This window comes from Triticum urartu, chromosome 7 (genome assembly GCF_003073215.2).
Source record: "Triticum urartu cultivar G1812 chromosome 7, Tu2.1, whole genome shotgun sequence".
Taxonomy (NCBI): Eukaryota; Viridiplantae; Streptophyta; class Magnoliopsida; order Poales; family Poaceae; genus Triticum; species Triticum urartu.
In genome coordinates, this window is record NC_053028.1 from 295311423 (window position 1) to 295337273 (window position 25851).

Consider the following 25851-nt stretch of genomic DNA (forward strand, 5'->3'; position numbering starts at 1 on the left):
CATAGCATCCCCAAGCTTGGGCCTTTTCATATCACAAGCATAATCACACTCATCAATAATAGTATGGATAGCACCAATAGTATAGCAATTATCATCATCGCAATGAGCAGTAGGAGCAACATCATTTGGGAGGGATACCTCTCTGCCTTTGCTTCTCCGTCTTTTTCTTTATCTTCTTCACATCATGTGTGGGTTCAATCCTCTTTTCGAAGCTCCTTATTGATGAAATTGATTGAATAGAAGGCTCCTCCTCGTTACGTGATTCATCATAAGAAATAATAGGAGGATATTGGGAAGCCTCTTCCCTTTCATTAGTATTCTTTTCATCCTCTATTTGTTTTCTTTTCTTTATGTAATTGGCAATATAAGGATTTTCAATGCAATTCACCGCACAATACATAGGAATTTCTTCTAGATCAATATCGAGGAATTTCTCAAGGTTATATTTTGGAATATGCTTAGTTATACGTTTCATTTCTTCATAACCCAAAAGCAAACTAAGTTCATAATGATGTGCAAGGGAAATCAAATCATCGCAATTTTTGGACACGATACGATAATGAAACAATTTGCATTTGAGCTTTAAATGACCATGTTCATTGCAAAGTTCGCAAGTATGGTGAACAAATTTTAAATTTTCCGCACAAACATCTAATCTTTCTTGCAACCATTTAGTTTCCAAATACTTATGCCTCTTGCAAAATCTATCTTCCCTATTTGGTGTGTACTTGCAAACTCTATGCACTCCACAAAAATTGACATGCTTATAATAGACATTTTCATCATGACGGGTGCAATCATCATTAGTACTATGGATATTCAAGGAGTTCATACTAACAACATTGCAATCATGCTCCTCATTCAAAGATTTAGTGCCAAACAATTTATAGACTTCTTCTTCTAGCACTTGACCATAATTTTTCTTTCCAACATTCTCACGAAAGATATTAAAAAGATGAAGCGTATGAGGAAAAATCAATTCCAGTTTTTGTAATTGTCTTTTATAAACTAAACTAGTGATAAAACAAGAAACTAAAATATTCGATTGAAAGATCTAAAGATATACCTTCAAGCACTCACCTCCCCGGCAACGGCGCCAGAAAAGAGCTTGATGTCTACTACACAACCTTCTTCTTGTAGACGTTGTTGGGCCTCCAAGTGCAGAGGTTTGTAGGACAGTAGCAAATTTCCATCAAGTGGATGACCTAAGGTTTATCAATCCGTGGGAGGCATAGGATGAAGATGGTCTCTCTCAAGCAACCCTGCAACCAAATAATAAAGAGTCTTGCTACCTCTTGAGCACTGCGTTGGTTTTCCCTTGAAGAGGAAAGGGTGATGCAGCAAAGTAGCATAAGTATTTCCCTCAGTTTTTGAGAACCAAGGTATCAATCCAGTAGGAGGCCACGCGCGAGTCCCTCGCACCTACACAAACAAATAAAATCCTCGCAACCAACGCAATAAAGGGGTTGTTAATCCCTTCACGGTCACTTGAAAAAGTGAGATCTGATAGATATGATAAGATAATTTTTTTGGTATTTTTATGATAAAGATGCAAAGTAAATAAAGAAAAATAAAAATGGCAAAAGAAATAGCTTATTGATGGAAAATTAATATGACGGAAAATAGACCCGGGGGCATAGGTTTCACTACTAGCTTCTCTCGAGAGCATAAGTATTACGGTCGGTAAAGAAATTACTATTGAGCAATTGATAGAATTGAGCATAGTTATGAGAATATCTAGGTATGATCATGTATATAGGCATCACGTACGAGACAAGTAGACCGACTCCTGCCTGCATCTACTACTATTACTCCACACATCGACCGCTATCAAGCATGCATCTAGAGTATTAAGTTCAAAAGAACAGAGTAACGCTTTAAGCAAGATGACATGATGTAGAGGGATAAACTCATGCAATATGATATAAACCCCATCTTGTTATCCTTGATGACAAAAATACAATACATGCCTTGCTGCCCCTACTTTCACTGGGAAAGGACACCGCAAGATTGAACCCAAAGATAAGCACTACTCACATTGCAAGAAAGATCAATCTAGTAGGCCAAACCAAACTGATAATTCGAAGAGACTTGCAAACATAACCAATCATACATAAAAGAATTCAGAGAAGATTCAAATATTGTTCATAGATAAACTTGATCATAAACCCACAATTCATCGGTCTCTACAAACAAACCGCAAAATAAGATTACATCGAATAGATCTCCACAAGAGAGGGGGAGAACATTGTATTGAGATCCAAAAAGAGAGAAGAAGCCATCTAGCTAATAACTATGGACCCGAAGTTCTGAAGTAAACTACTCACATATCATCAGAGAGGCTATGGTGTTGATGTAGAAGCCCTCCGTGATTGTTGCCCCCTCCGGCGGAGCTCCGGAAAAGGCCCAAAGATGGGATCTCACGGGTATAGAAGGTTGCGGCAGTGGAATTAGGGTTTTGGCTCCGTATCTAGTAGTTTGGGGGTACGTAGGTATATATAGGAGGAAGAAGTATGTCGGTTGAGCAACATGGGCCCCACGAGGGTGGAGGGCGTGTCTCGGGGGGGGGGGGGTAGGATCGCCCCCTACCTCGTGCCTTCCTGGTTGCTTTCTTGACGTAGGGTCCAAGTCCTCTGGATCACGTTCGTTCCGGAAATCACGTTCCCGAAGGTTTCATTCCGTTTGGACTCCGTTTGATATTCTTTTTCTGTGAAACTCTGAAATAGGCAAAAAAACAGCAATTCTGGGTTGGGCCTCCGGTTAATAGGTTAGTCCAAAAAATAATATAAAGGTGTATAATAAAGCCCAATATTGTCCAAAACGGAATATAATATAGCATGGAACAATCAAAATTATAGATACATTGGAGACATATCAAGCATCCCCAAGCTTAATTCCTGCTCGTCCTCGAGTAGGTAAATGATAAAAACAGAATTTTTGATGTGGAATGCTACTTGGCATCATTTCAATGTAATTTTCTTAATTATGGTATGAATATTCACATCCAAAAGATTCAAGACAAAAGTTTAACATTGACATAAAAATAATACTACTTCAAGCATACTAACTATGCAATTATGTCTTCTCAAAATAACATGGCCAAAGAAAGTTATCCCCACAAAATCATATAGTCTGGCTATGCTCCATCTTCACCACACAAAGTATTCAAATCATGCACAACCCGGATGACAAGCCAAGCAATTGTTTCATACTTTTGGTGTTCTCAAACTTTTTCAGTCTTCACGCAATACATGAGTGTGAGCCATGGACATAGCACTATATGTGGAATAGAATGGTGGTTGTGGAGAAGACAAAAAGGGAGAAGATAGTCTCACATCAACTAGGCATATCAACGGGCTATGGAGATTCCCATTAATAGATATCAATGTGAGTGAGTAGGGATTGCCATGCAACGAATGCACTAGAGCTATAAGTATATGAAAGGTCAACTAAAGGAACTAAGTGGGTGTGCATCCAACTCGCTTGCTCACGAAGACCTAGGGCATTTTGAGGAAGCCCATCATTGGAATATACAAGCCAAGTTCTATAATGAAAAATTCCCACTAGTATATGGAAGTGATATCATAGGAGACTCTCTGTCATGAAGATCATGGTGCTACTTTGAAGCACAAGTGTGGTAAAAGGATAGTAGTATTGTCCCTTTCTCTTTTTTTTGGGCCTTCCTTTTTTTATTTGGCCTTTCTCTTTTTTGGGACAATACTCTATGAATGATGATCATCACACTTCTATTTATTTAGAAGTCAATGATTACAAATCGATACTTGAACAAAGTATGACTCTATTTGAATGCCTCCGGCGGTATACCAGGATAGCAATGATGCATGAGTGACATGTATGAAAGAATTACGAACGGTGGCTTTGCCACAAATACAATTTCAACTACATGATCATGCAAAGCAATATGACAATGATGGAGTGTGTCATAGTAAACGGAATAGTGGAAAGTTGCATGGCAATATATCTCGGAATGGCTATGGAAATGCAATGATAGGTACGTATGGTGGCTATTTTGAGGAACGTATATGGTGGGTGTATGATACCGGCAAAAGGTGCGCGGTATTAGAGAGGTTAGCAATGGTGGGAGGGTGAGAGCGCGTATAATCCGTGGACTCAACATTAGTCATAAAGAACTCACATACTTATTGCAAAACTCTATTTGTTATTGAAACATAGTATTACACGCATGCTCCTAGGGGTATAGATTGGTAGGAAAAGACCATCGCTCGTCCCCGACCGCCACTCATAAGGAAGACAATCAATAAATAAATCATGCTCCGACTTCTTCACATAACGGTTCACCATACGTGCATGCTACGGGAATCACAAACTTCAACACAAGTATTTCTCAAATTCACAACTACTCTACTAGCATGACTCTAATATCACCATCTCCATATCTCAAAACAATTATCAAGTATCAAACTTCTCTTAGTATTCAGCACACTCATAAGATTATTTTTCTAATCTTGAATGCCTAGCATATTAGGATTAATTTGCCCGTTTAAGTAAATTACCATGCTGTTTAAGACTCTCAAAATAATATAAGTGAAGCATGAGAGAATAATAGTTTCTATAAAACAAATCCACCACCGTGCTCTAAAATATATAAGTGAAGCACTAGAGCAAAAACTATATAACTAAAAAGATATAAGTGAAGCACATAGAGTATTCTAATAATTTTCGAATCATGTGTGTTTCTCTCAAAAGGCGTGTAAAGAAAATATTATTGTGGCAAAGTAACAAATAAAGACTCAAATAATACAAGATGCTCCAAGCAAAACACATATCATGTGGTGAATAAAAATATAACTCCAAGTAAAGTTACCGATGGAAGTAGACGAAAGAGGGGATGCCTTCCGGGGCATCCCCAAGCTTTGGCTTTTAGGTGTCCTTAGATTATCTTGGGGTGCCATGGGAATCCCCAATCTTAGGCTCTTTCCACTCCTTGTTCCATAATCCATCAAATCTATTACCCAAAACTTGAAAACTTCACAACACAAAACTCAAAGTAGAAAATCTCGTGAGCTCCGTTAGCGAAAGAAAACAAAACACCACTTCAAGGTACTGTAATGAACTCATTCTTTATTTATAATGGTGTTAAACCTACTGTATTCCAACTTCTCTATGGTTTATAAACTATTTTACTAGCCATAGATTCATCAAAATAAGCAAACAACACACGAAAACACAGAGTCTGTCAAAAACAGAACAGTCTGTAGTAATCTGTAGCTAATGGAAACTTATGGTACCCCAAAAATTCTAAAATAAATTGCTGGACGTGAGAAATTTATCTATTAATTATCTCCAAAAATAATTAACTAAATATCACTTTCCAAATAAAAATGGCAGCAATTATCGTGAGCGCTAAAGTTTCTGTTTTTTACAGCAAGATTAAAAAGAATTTCCCCAAGTCTTCCCAATGGTTCTACTTGGCACAAACACTAACTAAACACAAAAAAACACAAACAAAACATAGGATAGATAAATTATTTATTACTAAACAGGAGCAAAAAGCAAGTAACAAAAATAAAATTGGGTTGCCTCCCAACAAGTGCTATCGTTTAACGTCCCTAGCTAGGCAAAAAAACGAAGATTGATCTAGGTATTGCCATCTTTTAATTTTTTAGCGGAGTCATGCTCGAATCCGGGAGGTTCTTTACGTTTCCCTTCATATTTGGAAATTTTTAGATCTAAAGATTCCAAGCGCTTATTACAAAGAGTGATCAACATATTCATGCGGTGAAGATTCCCGCTAACAATCTTAAGAGGTTCAAAAGATTTCTGTAATATTTTCGTTACTTCGCAATTTTTCTCGCAAACTTGGGTTTCTTCCTGGGTAAGATGAGGCCCGTTTTGTTGAGGTAGTGTTCCCACTATCCCCTCTATAATTTCATGCGCAATACTGGGATCGATTTCGATAAAATTTCCTTTGGCAACGCAGTCCAAGAGTTGTCTATGAGACATATTTAGTCCAACATAAAAATTGTGAAGCAAAATTCTAAAATTCACTTCTAGGGTGCAATTACAATAAGATTCCATCATCCTAAACCAAGCATCTTTTATGTTTTCTCCTTGTCTTTGTTTGAAGTGAAGAACCTCAAACTCGGGAGACAAAGGAGGGGATAAGGGACTGGCCATAGCGACAAGCAAGCAATCCAACACATGAGGAAACAAGAGGCGAGCAAAAAAAGGGAAATAGGGAAAGAGAAGGAGGACGGAGAGAGAGGGTAAGTGAAACGGCAAGGGTGAAGTGGGGGAGAGGAAAATGAGAGGCAAATGGAAAATAATGTAATGCGACAGATAAGGGTTTGTGATGGGTACTTGGTATGTTGACTTTTGCGTAGACTCCCCAACAACAGTGCCAGAAATCCTTCTTGCTACCTCTTGAGCACTGCGTTGGTTTTCCCTTGAAGAGGAAATCGTGATGCAGCAAAGTAGCGTAAGTATTTCCCTCAGTTTTTGAGAACCAAGGTATCAATCCAGTAGGAGGCCACGCGCGGGTCCCTCGCACTTACAAAACAAATAAAATCCTCGCAACCAACGCAATAAAGGGGTTGTCAATCCCTTCACGGTCACTTACGAAAGTGAGATCTGATAGATATGATAAGATAATATTTTTGGTATTTTTATGATAAAGATGCAAAGTAAATAAAGAAAAATAAAAACGGCAAAAGAAATAGCTTGTTGATGGAAGATTAATATGATGGAAAATAGACCCGGGGACCATAGGTTTCACTAGTGGCTTCTCTCGAGAGCATAAGTATTGCGGTGGGTAAACAAATTACTATTGAGCAATTGACAGAATAGAGCATAGTTATGAGAATATCTAGGTATGATCATGTATATAGGCATCACGTCCGAGACAAGTAGACCGACTCCTGCCTGCATCTACTACTATTACTCCACACATCGACCGCTATCCAGCATGCATCTAGAGTATTAAGTTCAAAAGAAAAGAGTAATGCTTTAAGCAAGATGACATGATGTAGAGGGATAAACTCATGCAATATGATATAAACCCCATCTTGTTATCCTCGATGGCAACAATACAATATGTGCCTTGCTGCCCTTACTGTCACTGGGAAAGGACACCGCAAGATTGAACCCAAAGTTAAGCACTTCTCCCATTGCAAGAAAGATCAATCTAGTAGGCCAAACAAAACTGATAATTCGAAGAGACTTGCAAAGATAACCAATCATACATAAAAGAATTCAGAGAAGATTCAAATATTGTTCATAGATAAACTTGATCATAAACCCACAATTCATCGGTCTCAACAAACACATCGCAAAAGAAAATTACATCGAATAGATCTCCACAAGAGAGGGGGAGAACATTGTATTGAGATCCAGAAAGAGAGAAGAAGCCATCTAGCTAATAACTATGGATCCGAATGTCTGAAATAAAGTACTCACATATCATCAGAGAGGCTATGGTGTTGATGTAGAAGCCCTCCGTGATCGATGCCCCCTCTGGCGGAGCTCCGGAAAAGTCCCCAAGATGGGATCTCACGGGTACAGAAGGTTGCGGCGGTGGAATTAGGGTTTTGGCCTCGTATCTAGTAGTTTGGGGGTACGTAGGTATATATAGGGGGAAGAAGTATGTCAGTGAAGCAACGTGGGCCCCACGAGGGTGGAAGGTGCACCTGGGGGGTAGGCGTGCCCCCTACCTCGTGCCTTCCTGGTTGCTTTCTTGACGTAGGGTCCAAGTCCTCTGGATGACGTTCGTTTCAAAAATCACGTTCTGAAGGTTTCATTCCGTTTGGACTCCAGTTGATATTATTTTTCGTCGAAACTCTGAAATAGGCAAAAAAAACAGCAATTCTGGGCTGGGCCTCCGGTTAATAGGTTAGTCCCAAAAATAATATAAAAGTGTATAATTAAGCCTAATGATGTACAAAAAAGAATATAATATAGCATGGAACAATCAAAAATTATAGATACATTGGAGACGTATCAAGTCTCTTGTGTCCCCAACACACCCAATACAATGGTAAATTGTATAGGTGCACTAGTTCGGTGAAGAGGTGGTGATACAAGTGTAATATGGATAGTAGATAATGGTTTTTGTAATATGAAAATACAAAAACAGCAAGGTAGCAAGTGGTAAAAGTGAGCACAAACGGTATTGCAATGCTAGGAAACAAGGCCTAGGGTTCATACTTTCACTAGTGCATGTTCTCTCAACAATAATAACATAATTGGATAATATAACTATCCCTCAACATGCAACAAAAAGTCACTCCGAAGTCACTAATAGCGGAGAACAAACGAAGAGATTATTGTCGGGTACGAAACCACCTCAAAGTTATTCTTTCTGATCGATCTATTCAAGAGTCCGTAGTAATATAACACAAAGCTATTATTTCCATTCAATATATCATAGAGTTTGTACTAGAAAAACACCTTAAGACACAAAACAACCAAAACACTAATGTCACCTAGATACTCCAATGACACCTCAAGTATCCGTGGGTATGATTATACGATGTACATCACACAATCTCAGATTCATCTATTCAACCAACACAAAGAACTTCAAAGAGTGCCCCAAAGTTTCTACCGGAGAGTCAAGACGAAAACGTGTGCCAACCCCTATGCATAAGTTCACGAGGTCATGGAACTTGCAAGTTGATCACCAAAACATACATCAAGTGTTCTCAAATCCTTAAAGACTCAATCCGATAAGATAACTTCAAAGGGAAAACTTAATCCAATACAAGAGAGTAGAGGGGTAGAAACATCATAAGATCCAACTATAATAGCAAAGCTCGCGATACATCAAGATCATGTCACCTCAAGAACACGAGAGAGAGAGAGAGAGACAGAGATATCAAACACATAGCTACTGGTACATACCCTCAGCTCCGAGGGTGAACTACTCCCTCCTCGTCATGGAGAGCACCGGGATGATGAAGATGGCCACCGGAGAGGGATTCCCCCCTCTTGCAGGGTGCCAGAACGGGTCTAGATTGGTTTTCGGAGGCTACAGAAGCTTCTAGCGGTGGAACTCCCGATCTATTCGGCTCCCCGATGTTTTTAGGGTATATGGACATATATAGGCGAAAGAAGTCGGTCAGGGGAGCTACAAGGGGCCCACGAGGGGGAAGGGCACGCCCAGGGGGGCAGGCACGCACCCTGCCTCGTGGCCGCCTTGCTGATTGCTTGACGTCCACTCCAAGTCCTCTGGATCATGTTTGTTCCAAAAATCACGTTCCCGAAGGTTTCATTGCGTTTGGACTCCATTGGATATTCCTTTTGTACGAAACACTGAAATAGGCAAAAAACAACAATTTGGGCTGGGCCTCCGGTTAATAGGTTAGTCCCAAAAATAATATAAAAGTGTAAAATAAAGCCAATTAACATCCAAACAAGATAATATAATAGCATGTAACAATCAAAAATTATAGATACGTTGGAGACGTATCAATCAAAGACGGTTCAGATTTTAGTTGCGTGTGCGATGAAGGGCATACGGTTCTGTTCAATTAACTATTTGCGATGAGGAGGAAGAAAAGAAACGGGCAGCCAGATGAATGCGTGTGCGATACATAACATACGGTTCACTCGAATGAACTGTTTGTGATTAGGCAACACAAAAGAAACGGGCAGCCAGATGAAGGTGTGTGCGATATATAGCATACGGTTCACTCGGATGAACTGTTTGCGTTGAGACATGAGAAAAGAAACGGTTCAAATGAACAAGATGTGTGTGATACAAGGCAAACAGGTCCGTAATCAAAAACGTGTGCGAATGTAACATCCGAATTTTCAATTTGAATGTTATACATAGGTCATCATATGCATATCATATTTTATTTATATTTTGGTTGTGATCCTAGAAATCTTACGCAACTCAAGGACCCAAGGAGAGAGTTGGAGCTTTCACAATTTTTCATATTCGAAAATTTCTCAAATTTGAAAAGAGGATCAAATTTGATTTTAATATTTTCTCTCGAATTGTTTCTAATAAAAGAGAGAAGATAAAATGACTTCTTCAAATGAAAGGAATATTGGAGAAGAAATTTTAAAATTAAATTAAAATTTTATTTGGATTTTATTTCCTATTTTATTTGAATTAGAAAAAATATGCATTTTTGAAAATTGCATTTTTAGGCCAAAAAAATGTTCATCTTTTTCTAAATATTAGACTTAGACGGTGAAAATTGTTTCTGGTATTTTTAGAATTTTTTTATATTTTATTAGGATTTTATTTCCGACTAAATTTATTTAAAAAAAGAAAAAAAGTTGATCGACCGACTGGGCCGAAGGACTAGCCGAGCCAGGCCGGCCCACCTCGCCCCGTCGCCTTCCTCCTCGCGGGAGGAGTCCCGTTCCGCGCCGTCGCCGCTCGTGGAGTCCGAGCCGGACTCCCGTCGCGCCGCCCCCTCCTCCAAGGCAGCCGCCGCCCTGCCTCCCCTTTAATGCCGAAGCCCCCCTCTCTCTTTTCTCAACCGCTGTCACCGCCGTTAGCCAGTCACCGCCGCCCGCGTCGTGCCACTCGCCGCCGCCCGCACCACCCCGCGCCGCTCGCAGCTGCCCGCACTGCCGCCCCGCGTCGCGAGCCACCGCCACCGCCACTGCCTCGCCTCGCCGGAGCCTCCAGAATTCCGCCGCCGCTGTTTAACCGGTATAAAACCATATCGATTCGCCGGTTTTTTTTGGATTTTTCGGTTGTTCGGTTTCAGATCGGTTTTATTTTAGGGTTCGCTATTTAGCGAACTATCTCTGTTTAGTTTGTTTTAACGAACGGATTCATTCATTGGCCTCTGTTAGCGGACGTTCGTCCGGTAGATTTTCCTGTTTACTTTATTTTTTTTGAGCAGGGACCTATCGGCGAATACTTTTATCACAGATTAGTCCCTGATTTTCAAACCTTCGTTACTTTTTGCTCATTTGTCCAAATCCAGTGAAACCAACGCCAAAGTCTTTGTCTTGTTCCCTTCTTTCCAGATAATCAACTTGAACATGGTTTTAACAAATGAAAATTTGCTTTCAAGTAGATTTTGAATTCGAACTTCTTTTGATTGTAGTTTGAGTTTCGTAGCTCCGATTCGATTGATTCTATTTGCAAATCGAAGCTCTTCAGTTGAACTTTTAGATTGCATCTTTTCCCTTGAGTTTTAACCTTGCATCTTATGCTTGAGTGCTTATGTATGCTATTGTTTGCTTACGATAGAGTTTCCGGAGTGTGAAGCGTGCTACTACGCGTCGCAAGGGTTTTCAGATCGTCAGCAAGGCAAGTAACACTTTGATCATATCCCTTATGACCCAGTCTTTATGCATTAGTTTCAATCCTCAAACATTGCGTGAGTAGGATATGTTTAACATGTGGGTTTTGGGAAGTAGCTGTTGAGGTAGAACCTATTGCCCTTTTATTCAAACCTTGGGAGTTACTACGTTACGCTTATTATATTTTGTTATGCTATGCTCGTAGACGTGGTTTGTTTTGAGTGATTCAAGGCAGTTGTGAGTATTATTATGAACTAAGGGATTACGTAAGGTGGCTACTTTAAAACATATCTGGGTGGATTGGTTTGTGGGCACCTGGGGAAATCCAGTGTTGTCCATAGGAGAATCCCGGGGTATCCGTGTGATTTTTCCTATGGTTCGCCACCCAGGCTCAAAGGGATCATTATGTTATTCATGCTGGAAACTTCCATGTGCAGCCACAAGCCATTATGGGCTCTGGCATAGTTGAGTAAGTTGTGGGAAACCTTTCTATGATGGGCTAGCAGATGTAGGGGATTGTAGGTGTACCAGCCTATCTATCGGTTAAGGGGACCTCTTCATAAAGACTGTGTCTCGGTCATCCGTTTCTCAAACACCCGGCAGTGCGAGAAATAGAACGGAGGAGATCGAGTCTTGTGGCGAAAAGTGCACAAACCTCTACAGAGTGTATAAACTAATCATGGTTAGTCGTGTCCCCGGCTATGGACATCTTGAGTATCTGGTGCTTGAATTACTATGTTGATCTCATCACTTTACTTAATTAATTTGTGGGGTTATTGATTATTAATTTGGGATTGAGATGGGGTTACCATTATCAATGTTTTTCAACAAACTTTGTAGTTAAATAAAAATTTTCCTTTGTTGTAGGGAAAAACAAGCTTTATGCAAATGATAACTATAGAGCCTCCACCAACCATATATGCATATAGTTATAGATGTTTCATGTTCTTTACTCTATAGTGTCATCTTGCCAGCATATTCCATGTGCTGACCTACACAGGCTGCAACATATTATGTTGCATAGTTTTCAAACGAAGAGTAAGGTGCGCTAGGTCGTTGTCATGCACTCAGCTATGCCATTGGAGTTGATCATTTGCACTAGAAGCTTCCGCAGTTACCTTATTTAGATGGCTTCAGCCATATTATTGTAATAAGTACTATCTTTGAGACATTCGATGTAATAAGTGTGTGATTGCACTCTTTTATAAATCCTCAGTACTATGTGTGTCAGCATTACCGATCCAGGGATGACACTTATACACAGTGATTTGACCGTTTGAGGTCGGATTGCTACAAGATGGTATCAGAGCACACGCTGATTGTAGGGCACGACCACTAAGATGAGCTATAGGACACTCTTCTCTACTCATTTGTGACTCTTCTCCACTTTCCACTCTATAGATGGCGGACCCAAGGAACAAGTTTGCTCAACCGGATGAAGACACCCTTTTGGACGACACTTGAAGGAGGACACTAAGTACATGAGCATCGGAATACCAAGCTTCATAAGGACCTACACTGCCACTACCGGAAGAAGAGCGCTGGACAATTCGAGTACATGTTCCAGGAAGGACATTCACACCAGTTACTAAGCCCATCGAGTTTTCCTTTGATGCACCAACCTGGAGTCTAGGAAAGAGCCTGGCAGCTCACATCGCCATGGGACGCATCAGCAAAGTGTACCACAAGGATCTTAAGGGCACTGTCAGTGTCAAAACCGGCGGATCTCGGGTAGGGGATCCCGAACTATGCGTATAAGGCGGATGGTAATAGGAGGCAGGGGACATGATGTTTTACCCAGGTTCGGGCCCTCTTTATGGAGGTAAAACCCTACGTCCTGCTTGATTTATTCTTGATGATATGAGTATTACAAGAGTTGATCTACCACAAGATCGGAGAGGCTAAACCCTAGGAGCTAGCCTATGGTATGATTGTATGTTGTCCCTACGGACTAAAACCCTCCGGTTTATATAGACACCAGAAGGGGTTAGGGTTACACAAGGTCGGTTACAAAGGAGGAGATATCCATATCTGTACTGCCTAGCTTGCCTTCCATGCCAAGTAGAGTCCCATCCGGACACGAGATGAAGTCTTCAATCTTGTATCTTCATAGTCCAATAGTCCGGTCAATGGATATAGTCCGGCTGTCCGGAGACCCCCTAATCCAGGACTCCCTCAATAGCCCCTAAACCAGGTTTCAATGACGATGAGTCCGGCGCACAGTGTTCTCTTCGGCATTGCAAGGCGGGTTCCTCCTCCGGATACACCACAGAAGAGTTCGAATAAAAGGATAGTGTCTGACCCTGCAAAATAAGTTCCACATACCACCGTAGAGAGAATAATATTTCCACAAATCTAATCTGCTGACACGTTTTGGCAACATGACATCATGCCATGGCGCGGTGATCATTCGAACCGTTTTTCTTTAACTAGCCCCGCACATAACGTGAGGCAGTTTCTTAACACGTCTTGTCAAAGTAGAGATCGTCTCCCCCTTATTACAGGATTCTCATCAATACGGGTGTGGGTAACCCAACCGTGCCATCAATTACGACACTTGAGGGATAAGCGAGTTTTACCAGGCTAGTGGGGGCACATAGTTTCAGCCGCCCTTATAAAGGGATAAGGTTTAACCTTTTTCTACCCATGCCTTGTTCCTCCTTGCTCATCCGTCCTTGCGCACTCGAGCTCCAACGCCCAAGTCCACATCCTTCTCCTCAACCTTCTCCAAACATGTCCGGAGCGGGAGGCAAGTGGATGGCTTCCTCCGTCATGGAGGGACACATCAAAAAGCTGCGCGGAGCCAGATACTTAGCCGTGAATATCATGCATCGGCTGCCCGCTGCGGGGCAGATCGTCCCCACCCCGGAACCTCATGAGAGGGTAGTCTTCCTGCACCACTTCCTCCGCAGACTTGGGTTTCCCCTCCATCCATTCGTCTGTGGTCTTATGTTCTACTACGGGCTAGACTTTCATGATCTAGCCCCGAACTTCATGCTCAACATTTCGGCGTGCATCGTCGTGTGTGAGGCTTTCCTTCGCATCCGGCCCCACTTCAGCCTATGGCTGAAGACCTTCAATATCAAGCCGAAGGTGGTGGGAGGCAAACAAGCAGAATGCGGCGGAGCCATGGTGGGCAAGATGCCCAATGTTATATGGCTTGAAGGCTCCTTCGTGGAGACCATAAAGGGGTGGCAATCGGCGTGGTTCTACATCACCGAGCCGCGCGACACCAACTGGGTGGTGGCCCCCGAGTTTCAATCCGGAATCCCCACGCGGCTCACCTCCTGGAAAGAGAAGGGCCTATCCTGGGGTTCATCAGTGGAGCTGGACGGACTCCAGAAATGTATCCGGAATATGGCAAGCAAGAAGCTCAAGCTTGTCAACATAGTCCAGGTCATGCTCTTCCGCCGGATCGTCCCGTGTCAACAACAGGATTTCAACTTGTGGGAGTTCGACCCGACACAGCACTAGACTCTGAGCGAGCTCTTCGACACGATGCACAAGGATGTCTGGAGGGTGCTGTTCAAGGGTGCTGAGGTCCCTCCCTCTCTCACCGAGGACCACGGACTAAGCGTGAAGCTCCCTGTGAATCTGGTAAGTTTTGTACTTCTGGTAGGATTTTTTACTTCCCATAGCTTAACCACGCGCGGGGTCTGAGCTCCCATGCCTTTGACAGGACTAGGTGGGGGCATCAGAGAAGATCGACTATCCGGCCCCTCTGCCCGAAGACACTGCGGACGCTCTCCTGACGGAGATGCTGACTCCGGCTCCTTACAAGGTGCCGAAGAAGACCAAGAAGAAGGCCAAGGGAACCCGAAAGAGTTCCTGGCGCCAGGTGATATCGGCCTCATCGTCCGATGGCTCCGCGACGCACTCCTCCCCTGAAGACGAGGAGGAAGATGAAGATGCTCCCCCTTCAGTAGATGGAGACAAGAAAAGGAAGGCCGCCCCGACCGGGGGGGCGAAGGTTCCAAGAAGGGGGGGACCCTCCTTCCGGACTACTCCACCTCCGCCGCCGAAGGCGAAGACGAGTGGCTGCTCAGGGCCAAGCCCCTGGCGAAGTCGTAAGTATTCGGATACCAGAGTAACTCATAGCATACCTTTGTCGCACTGCTTCTCCTAACGCCGAATATGATTATGCAGACCGCCCCAAGCCCGTATCGACGTATCTTTGTCGGGCGGCTCCTTGGACTCGTCGGATATGGATAGCGATCCACTTCCGACTGCCACCTCCCCTTGCCCTACGGACAATGCCGAGATATTGTCTCAAGAGGCACTGGGTCGAGGGGAGACAATCCCGGAGGCACCTCAAGGCGATCTTCCAGACTCCGGGAGCAAAGGGAGTAAGGCTCCCGAGGTCTCCGAGTTCGGCCCTCAGCCGAACACCGCGCCGGAACCTCTAGTGGTTCCGGACTCAGGCAGGTGGCCTCCTTCCAAAAGGGGCAAGACGCCTGTGCCGCTGACCTGTGTCCATACAGAGGCACCGGATAATCTGCTGGGAGCGCTTCGCAGTGCTTCCACCGACGGAGAGCACCGCACTATTATGAGTGCGGTGATCCAGAAGGTTCAGTCCGCTAAGAGCGGACTGACTGAAGATTGTGCCAGCCTTCTAACAGGCTTTGAGGTAAGTATTTGAAATATAGGAAAAATATTACCGCATAGACAATAGCCCCTGATGCTCTGTTTGGTGTTCAAAAAGAAAAGCCGAATAGAGGATCAACTGATATCTGCAGGAGTCTAATATAAGTATGTCTATATGCGTATGCAGGCTTCGCTGCTGACCTCTGCCGCACTAACCGTGGAGGTCGTCGTACTGAAGCAGGACCTCGAAGGGTCCAAGAAAGAGCTCGGCCTTGCCAAGAGGAAGCTCGAGGAGAACAAAGGTAAGTAATACCTAGTCTATAGATATGTATATATACAAAAGGGGTGCGATTGCAAAATGACAGGATCATCCTTAATTTTCCAGGGGCCACAACTGAAGTGGCAACCCGCAAGCGCTATCCGAGGCCGAAAACAAAGCGGCCCAGGAGCGCACCGAGTGGGAAAAACAAGAGGCACGGGTGGGAGAGGTGCAGCAAGAGCTCCACGCTCTTGTGACGAAGCACGAGGCGTTGGAGCTTGACTTGAAGACGCGAGAGTCCCAGCTTGTCGTGGCCCTTGAGAGTGCAAAGAGTGCCAAATCCGAAGCCCAAAAGGCCCTCCAGGAGACTGACGCGATGAATAAGATAGTGTCGGGTAAGGCATTCTATATGCAAAGCAAGCATGTGAAAGTAAATTACTTGTTACTTACTTGAATCCGGAGCTCTCCAGGAGCATTCGCAGATTTTCCCCGCAGCGTGTCGGATGCCCCACAGTTCTACCAGGCCGAGGAGGGAAGCTCAACGGAGAAGCTGTTCTGGTCTCAGTTTACTGGGACCGAACACCCGATGCCTCTGAGCGACCAGCAGAAGCAACTGGTCGAGCTGCACAAGGCGGCCGGACAGGCCATGAAGGGCTTTATAGTTCGGATGTGGCCTGGTGACGCCCTTCCCAACAGCTACTTCGGCCTGGTGAGGCAGCTTGTGGATGCTTGCCCACGGTTGGAAGTCATCAAGCGGTCCGTCTGCATCGAAGGTGCACGCCGGGCTTTCGCCCATGCGAAGATGCACTGGGCCAAGATGGACGCCGTGAAGCTGGTGAAGGAAGGGCCGCCGCAGGGTAAGGAGCATCGCCACCCCGAGATGTACTATGAGGGTGTCCTGAAGGGTGCCCGTCTTGTAGCGGACGAGTGTGCGAAAGATGTAATATTTGAATAAACTTGCTCGTGTAATCCTGTATTATGAAAACTTGTTCGTATGCGCTATGCAACGCTTGTTTGAACTTAAAATATTGCCTTCTGTTCAGCTGTTTATCAAATCTGAGAGATGGCTAGTCGTCGGCTTCTGCCCCCATGCCACGAGTGCTGGGGTGTTTGGGATAACCCTGAGCACTCTTGTTCCCATTTTTGGGTCCTTCGAGGGAGGTGCTCAGCACAACGAACCAGGCAATCGGACTATAATGCTTTATCACTCTCACTTAGCCATAGAATTCTATAATTTTAAATTTCGGCGAAGCCCCTAGTATTCGGAAGGCCGATTTCGGGGCGCTATACACGCCTTAAGCCAGACAGGGCCGACTCCTCACTCTAAGCGGCATAAGTCTTTAGGGACTTGAAACCTCTCGAGCAGCGACCAGTCTCTCGCCTTATCATGACAGTCAGTTTTAACTTTCTCTGCTGAGGTGCTTAGCCCAGCAGAACCGGGGCACAATCGCAGTAGTTCTCCCAGTGCTACCTTAGCCGATATAGCTGAACGTAAGGCACCAAAACATGGGAGCCGGGCAAACCCAACTATTGACCCAAGACATGATTTGGAGCTGATGCATATAATGCTATAAGTTTGGGGTGCCGCACTGTCGAAAGTGTTCGGACTTCTAACGCCGTATTAAGGGTTATGCCTAAGCCCCTAGCGTATTGGCCGTACCAGAGTGTACGGGTGCTAGATGTCATGAATGAACATATATATATAAAAAGGAAGAATGCAATAATAGTCTTAATGCTATGAATTGTTTATTCAAAAAGGTGTGTTAAAGCAGAATGATACAAGTAGTGCGATAAGCAAAAAGTAGGACTGTTTGACATGTCCCTTCCAAGGGCAAGCTGAGGAATAGTATTAAAGCAAATATTTCACTCGTTATCGTAATCCACCTGGGAGTTCCGTGGTGTGACATAGCTTTCTGCCTCCTTGGTTGCTGCATCATGTGTTCAGCAATCATGCTGCCGGACAGGGTTTCTAGAGATTAAAGTCCTAAAAGAGAAAAATAACAAAGCGGGAAGCCCCTAGTGCAGTTTAAGCCACGTCTTGGAGCGTGCCATAGTCGTGCCCCCCTCCCCACCTGTGCCCATGGGATTTTTAATGCGTAATTATGTACACGTGGCACGGATTTCGCCGTTTGGCTGGGACCGGGGTGGGGGTCGCATTGCTATGCGAGCTCGGAATGTGCCAGGCGGTCCTGTTGCCGATTACTCTGGGCGCGCTTGAAGGTGTCCGGGTTCTTAATCACCGAACTAGTGGATTGCCTTAAGAGGCTACTGTGCGCTTCTGCTGCGAGGGCCGCAGTGTGCTCCTCCGTGCGGAGAGAGCGCTCTGTGTTTCCATTAACTGTGATGACCCCCCGAGGTCCTGGCATCTTGAGCTTGATATATGCATAATGCGGTACCGCATTGAATCTCGCAAATGCGGTTCGCCCGAGCAGTGCATGGTAGCCACTTCGGAACGGGACTATGTCGAAGATTAACTCTTCGCTTCGGAAGTTATCCGGAGATCCGAAGACCACTTCCAGTGTGACTGAGCCTGTGCAATGGGCCTCTACACCTGGTATGACGCCTTTAAAGGTCATTTTTGTGGGTTTGATCCTTGAGGGGTCTATACTCATTTTGCGCACAGTGTCCTGATAAAGCAGGTTCAGGCTGCTGCCGCCATCCATAAGGACTTGAGTGAGGTGAAATCCGTCAATGATTGGGTCTAGGACCAATGCAGCGAATCCGCCATGACAGATACTAGTGGGGTGGTCCCTGCGGTCGAAGGTGATCGGACAGGAGGACCATGGGTTGAACTTTGGGGCGACTGGCTCCAACGCATATACGTCCCTGAGCGCACGCTTCCGCTCCCTCTTGGGGATGTGGGTTGCATATATCATGTTCATCGTCCGCACTTGTGGGGGGAACCTCTTCTGTCCTCCGATGTTCGACTGCCGGGGCTCCTCATCATCATCGCTATGTGACCCCTTATCTTTGTTTTTGGCATTTAACTTGTCGGACTGCTTGAACACCCAACAATCCCTGTTGGTGTGGTTGGCTAGCTTGTTGGGGGTGCCGTGTATTTGGCATGAGCGATCGAGTATACGGTCCAAACTGGACGGGTCCGGAGTGCTTCTTTTGAATGGCTTTTTCCGCTCACCGGGTTTAGAGCCTTTGAATCCGGCATTGACTGCCGTATCCTCGGTATTGTCGCTGTTAATGCGGCGCTTATGTTTCTTGCAACGTGACCTGCCGTTGCCGTCCTTGGTATCCGAAGTACCATGGTTCTTTGATATGTTATTGCTGCGAACCAACTAGCTGTCCTCTCCCGCACAAAAGCGGGTCATGAGTGTCGTGAGGGCTGCCATAGATTTCGGCTTTTCCTGGCCAAGGTGCCGGGCGAGCCATTCGTCGCGGATGTTGTGTTTAAAAGCTATTAGGGCCTCTGCATCTGGACAGTCGATGATTTGATTCTCTTTGTTAGGAACCATGTCCAGAATTTCCTGGCCGATTCCTCTGGCTGCTGAATTATGTGGCTCAAGTCATCGGCATCTGGTGGTCGCACATAAGTGCCCTGAAAGTTGTCGAGGAATGCGGCCTCCAGATCTTCCCAACAGCCAATGGACTCTACTGGCAAGCTGTTGAGCCAATGCCAAGCTGGTCCTTTGAGCTTGAGTGGGAGGTATTTGATGGCGTGTAGGTCATCACCGCGGGCCATGTGGATGTGCAGGAGGAAATCCTCGATCCATACCGCAGGATCTGTTGTGCCGTCGTATGATTGTATATTTACGGGTTTGAAACCCTCTGGGATTTGATGATCCATTACTTCGTCTGTGAAGCACAAGGGGTGTGCGGCGCCTCTGTACTGGGCTATATCGCGACGCAGCTCAAATGAGTCTTGCCCGCTGTGTTCGGCCCGGCCGGACTTACTTTTACTGTATCCGGCGTGACGATTATCGTCTCGCATAGTGGCGCGCCCTCGTGATCCGTAAATCGATCTTGCATGTTTTTCTTTGTCCTCCAATACGTCTCGCAGGTCTGGCGTATTTCCCCATGCCTTTTTATTTGAATGGCGTCGGGGTGCGGGCTGAGCTTTTGGCTGGAATGCCTCTCTGTCACGGCCACAAGGTGGCCGATCAGCCGTGTCATACGTCGGGGATGTAGGTTTCGGTGCTTCCTCCTCTAGTCGGGGTAGCAACCCGCACTTTGGGTAACTCTTGGAGGGGCGCTCGAGTTTATATTCCTCGGCCGCCAGGACCTCAGTCCATCTGTCAGCTAGCAAATCTTGATCAGCTTGAAGCTGCTGCTGCTTTTTCATACGGCTATTTGCCATGGCTATAAGCCGGCGCTTGAAGCGCTCTTTTTTGACGGGATCCTCTCGCACGACGAATTCGTCATCATCGAGGCTTGCCTCGTCTTCAGTATTTAGTAACGGTAGCTAGATCGATTGTATGCCCTTGTTTTAATTGAGTGCTGTGATAATGAATGTGTTTGTCTCATGTGCACATGGGTAGTTATTTCTCCTTACACCTCACTCCATTCTAATTCTCACCCCTCCAAACCTATCAGATGCCTCCGAGACGTGACCCTGGATTTGTCTCCCCACCTGAGCTCACCCAGTTGATCCAACAACAGAATGCCTTGATGCAGCTACTAGTCCAGAACCAAGGCAACAACAACAACAACAACAATAACAACCCACCGCACCACCTCTAGTTGACAACTTAGCCCGTTTTCTAAGGTTGAATCCGTCAGTGTTTTCTAGTAGCAGTGAGTCATTGTTGCTGATGACTGACTCCGCAGGATTGGAAGGGAGCTGACCACCGCAGGTTGGATGGACCTGCAGCCTCATGGTGGGAGAATTACACAGCCACTTTTCCCATAGCCAATGTCACATGGGATCAGTTTCAGCAAGCTTTCCACACAGCCCATGTCTCAACTGGAGGAATGAGTATGAAGAAGTGTAAGTTTCGCAACTTATGCCTGGGAAATCGTATTGTGGGGCAGTACGTGGATGAGTTTAGTAAGTTAGCTCGTTATGCCGCAGATGATGTGGCCACAGATGTCGCGAAGCTGGAGAAGTTTATGGAAGGGCTGAATGATGAGCTGAGTATGCAGTTGATGGTGGCAACATTCACTAACTACCAGGAGTTGGTAGACAGGGCCCTTATGATTGAAGGCAAGTAGCAGCAGATAGAGAGCCGCAAACGAAAGTATGGACAGGGGAAGTACAATTCAGGAGCTCAGCAGAAGCCTCGCTTTGCCCCTAATTCGGGAGGTTACACCCATAACCATGGATGCCATACTCATTACGGAGGAAGCACACATAACAACAATGGCCCTATTAATGGGAATGGGAATGGAGCAAGCAGCAGCCGGAACCGTTACAATCCAGCAACACCCGCTAAGAAGGACCTGAGTCATGTCACCTGTTACAAGTGCGGGAAGACTGGACACTATGCCAATGATTGCTCAAAGTTGAAGAATGGTAATGGAAATGGAATCTCTGGGAAGAAGCCGAACACTTTCACCAGAGGACAAGTGAACCACGTTAACGCGGAGGAGGTAGAAGAACAGCCAGATGCAGTTATAGGTAAGTTTTTGATTAAGTCATTTACTGCAATTGTTCTTCTTGATACTAGTGCATCGCATTCAGACATATCGAGGGGATTTCTGGATTAGTATAAGTTGCCCACCAAAGTTCTTAACACACCTATGTTAGTAAGCTAACCTAGAGCGGAGTATATGGCAAACAGAGGATGTTTTCAGATGCTATTGACCATAGGTAGGCATGTTTTCCCCTCAGACCTAATATTCTTGGAGTCACAAGGATTGTATGTGATACTAGGCATGGATTGGCTATCAATGTATGGAGGAAATATCGATTGTGCTAGTAAGTCAATTCTACTCACCACCCCAGAGGGAAAAAGGATCAAGTATGTGTCTAGGCATGCGCCAAGGAGGACCCAAGTGAATTCCCTCTCGGGAGTTGTTCAGAAAGAAGTTCCTGTTGTGAAGGACTACCCGGATGTATTTGCAGAGGAACTACCAGGCATGCCATAGGATCGAGACATAGAATTTTTGATAGAGCTGTTGCCAGGCACCGGACCAATATCAAAGAGACCGTATCAGATGCGCGCAAATTATTTGGAGGAAATTAAGAAGCAGATTAAGGAGTTATTAGAGAAAGGGTATATCCGACCAAGTTCATCACCGTGGGGAGCCCAAGTTCTCTTAGTTGAGAAGAAGGATGGATATTTGAGAATGGTTGTTGATTATCGGGCTTTGAACGAAGTGACGATCCAGAACAAGTACCCACTACCAATGATCAATGATCTGTTTGACCAACTGCAGGGAGCTAAAGTATTCTCCAAGACCGATCTTCGATCAGGATATCACCAGTTGAAGATCCGAGAACATGATATACCTAAGACAGCTTTTATCACAAGGTATGGGCTATATGAGTACGGTCATGTCATTTGGATTGACTTATGCCCCTGCCTATTTTATGAGTATGATGAATAAGGTGCTTATGGAGTTTTTGGATAAGTTAGTTGTGGTGTTCATTGATGATATTTTGGTGTGCTCGAAGAATGAAGAGGGACACAAGGAACACTTGTGCTTAGTTCTCGTGAAGCTCAGGGAACATCAGTTGTATGCCAAGTTTAGCAAGTGTGAGTTTTGGTTGAAGGAAGTTGGATTTCTTGGACATGTTATATCAGGAGAAGGTATAGCCGTAGACCCTACCAAGGTTCAGTCTATCACTGAGTGGTTGGCACCCACCTCAGTTGGAGAGATCCGCGATTTTCTGGTACTCGCGGGTTATTATAGGAGATGCATTGAGAATTTTTCAAAAATTGCGAAACCCATGACGGAGTTGTTGAAGAAGGACACCGAATTCAAATGGACCGAGGATTGTGAGGCCAGCTTTCAGGAATTGAAGAAGTGTTTGGTCACAGCCCCAGTGCCGATTCTTCTGAATATACGCAAGGATTTCCAAGTATATTGTGACACTTCTCGCTTGGGACTTGGAGGCTTACTTATGCAAAGACGGAATAGTTGTTTCATAGGCCTCACAACAGCTTCGACCTCACGAGTTGAATTATGCCATGCTTGATTTGGAGTTAGCAGCCGTAGTGCATGCGCTCAAGACCTGGAGACATTTCCGGATTGGAAACCGATGTGATGTGTACACGGATCACAAGAGTTTGAAGTATATCTTCACGCAGAAGGAGTTGAATCTCAGGCAGAGGAGATGGTTGGACCTCATAAAGGATTATGATATGAAGTTGCATTATCATCCAGGAAAGGCCAATGTCGTAGCAGACGCTTTGAGCCGCAAGAGTTATGTTAATACCCTCGTAAGCGGAGGATTACCGCAGGAGTTAGTCGACGATCTCAAGGAACTTCATTTGGAGATAGTCCCAAGAGGTTTTGTTGTAGCAATGGAGGTTCAGTCCACATTACTGGGAAAGATTCGAGAAGCTCAGAAGGATGATAAGGAAATTGCTGAGATAAAGGAGAAAATGAGCAAAGGCAAAGCCAAGGATTTTCATGAGGATGAGCATGAAACTTTATGGTTTGAGGATCGTGTTTATGTGCCCAATAATGCTGAAATCAGGAAGTTAATACTTCCGGAGGCTCATGACTCACCGTACTCACCCTGGAAACACTAAGATGTATTTGGATTTGAAGGAACATTTCTGGTGGACTGGTATGAAGACGGATATTGCCGAATATGTAGCAGTATGTGATGTATGTCAGAGAGTGAAGGCAGAACATCAGAAGCCAGCCAGATTATTACAGCCTATGCCGATACCCGATTGGAAGTGGGATAAACTTGGCATGGATTTCATCACCGGATTACCCAGGACCCGATCGTGATATGATTCTATCTGGGTAGTAGTTAATCGCTTGACCAAAGTGGCTCACTTTATCCCCGTAAAAACCACTTATACGAGCACGAAGTTGGCCAAGATATATATGACCAGCATCGTATGTCTGCATGGAGTTCCGAGGACCATCGTATCAGATAGAGGGACATAGTTTACCTTGAAGTTTTGGAATCTGCTGCACCAGACTTCGGGTACTAGGCAAGAGTTCAGTACAGCCTTTCATTCGCAGATAGATGGATAGACCGAGAGATTAAATCAGATTCTGGAGGACATGTTGAGAGCTTGTGCGCTAGATTATGGATCTAGCTGGGATGATAATTTGCCTTACGCAGAGTTCTCATATAACAAAAATTACCAGGCTAGTTTGAAGATGGCCCCTTTGGAAGCTTTTTATGGAAGAAGGTGCAGGACACCGTTAATGTGGGATGAAGTAGGAGACCCTCAGTTGTTTGGATCAGATTTGATTAAGGAGTCTGAAGAGAAGGTTAAGTTGATTCGTGATAGACTGATGGTAGCTCAGTCCAGGAAGAAGAGTTACGCCGATACTAAACGAAAGGAGGTAGCCTATGAATTCGGAGACATAGCATATCTTTGTGTGTCACCCCTCCTAGGAGTTAAACAATTTGGAGTTAAAGGAAAGTTAGCCTCGAGATTTGTAGGACCATACACTACAAAAAAAGACACATCCGTGACATTTTGGGCCGAACGAAATTTTTTCCTGTCATACATATGACACTTCTATGACGATAATTGTGACAAAACCCGGTATCATCATAGATGTGGTGGGCTCCTACTTCTATGACAAAAAATCAAGACAGAAAATGGGCTTTTCATCCTAGGCAGGCCGGAGACGCAGCTGCAAGACATTCTTTGGGCCGTCCATGATGGAAAAAACCATGGTAGAAGCGAGGGCGAGGAAAATTTCGGGGAGTTCCCGGTTACGGTGGGAGGTCGGGGGCCGAGCGATGCGCGCTTCTCTCGTACACGTACACACATGTGTGCAAGGCGTTGGCTCTAACTGAACCCGAGCGAGGCGTTGGCTCTAACTGAACCCGAGCGAGGAGTTGGACTCTAACTGAACGCGAGCGATTGCACTGCAGGCTACGCGTTACTGAACCCGAGTGATCGATCGATGGTTGTTAACTGAACCCGATCGAGCAATTCCTTCGCTACTGCTGCTAACTGAAGCCGATCGATGCTGCCTCTGGATGAACGGTGAGCGTTACGGGGGGGGGGGGGGGGGGGGGGTGGGGGGGGAGGGGGGGGGGGGGGGGGGGGGGGGGGTTGGATGAATAGTTCTTGGTGGGGGTGGATGAACAGGACCCCGTGGTGTTGCCTCTGGATGAACAGGACCCCGATCGATCGAGACGGTTGGGGCTGGATGAACAGGACCCCGTGGAGGGCTGGATGAACAGGACCACCCCGTGGAGGGCTGGATGAACAGTAGACTATGGAGGGCAGGATGAACAGTAGCCCGTGGAAGGGTTTTGAACAGGAGCCCATGGAGAGGGCTGGTTGAACAGTAGCCGGTGGAGTAGCATGCGGTGGAGGCTAGATGAACAGGAGCCCATGGATGAACAGTCACAGGTTGAGGCTGGAGGAGGTCGAGGGTGGATCAACAGTAGCTCGTGGAGGCTGGAGGGGGTCGACGGTAGAGATGAACAGTATCCCGTGGAGTCCCGTTTTGTGGTACGCCACACCCCTCCCGATGAACAGGACCTCCGTTCCGACCGGAGCGCTCCAACACAAGTCCGTTTCGTCCGTTTTCCGGTACGCCACACCCCTCCCGATCAACAGGAACCCTGTTTCGACCGTAGGAGGTCTGTTTCCTCCATTTTGCGGTACGCCGGACCCTTCCCGATGAACAGGATCCCGTTTTGAATG